The following is a 356-nucleotide window of genomic DNA, read 5'->3' as shown; positions in this document are numbered from 1 at the left end:
CTTTCATTAGAATTAGGGTGCTTTCTTCAGTATCCCCATTCTTCAGAAACACTTCACAAATCCTACTAGTTCACATTTAGCCAACCTGTGTTTTATGGGGGAGGGTTGGCTGGGGGTCTTGAACTCAAATTTTGGCGGCCCTGTCCCTGAGCTCTTTGGTTCAATGCTAGAGCTCTACCACGTGGAGGCACAGCTCCAATTTTGGTTTTTTGGGTTGTTCTTTGACAGGTCTTATGGTGATAAGGAAGACCAAGTTGGGGTGTCTGTGTGCAAAGGCTCTTAGCTCAACCTGGAGCTGACCTCTCTCTTTCTTGTGCCCCTGGGAAGCTAGGCCTCCTGGAGCTCTCTTGGCCTAG

This window comes from Dipodomys merriami, unplaced genomic scaffold, assembly GCF_024711535.1.
Source record: "Dipodomys merriami isolate MVZ:Mamm:240054 unplaced genomic scaffold, mDipMer1.0.p SCAF_100, whole genome shotgun sequence".
In the NCBI taxonomy this organism is placed as follows: domain Eukaryota; kingdom Metazoa; phylum Chordata; class Mammalia; order Rodentia; family Heteromyidae; genus Dipodomys; species Dipodomys merriami.
The sequence above is the reverse complement of the archived record's forward strand: the minus strand, read 5'-3'. Positions refer to the sequence as shown.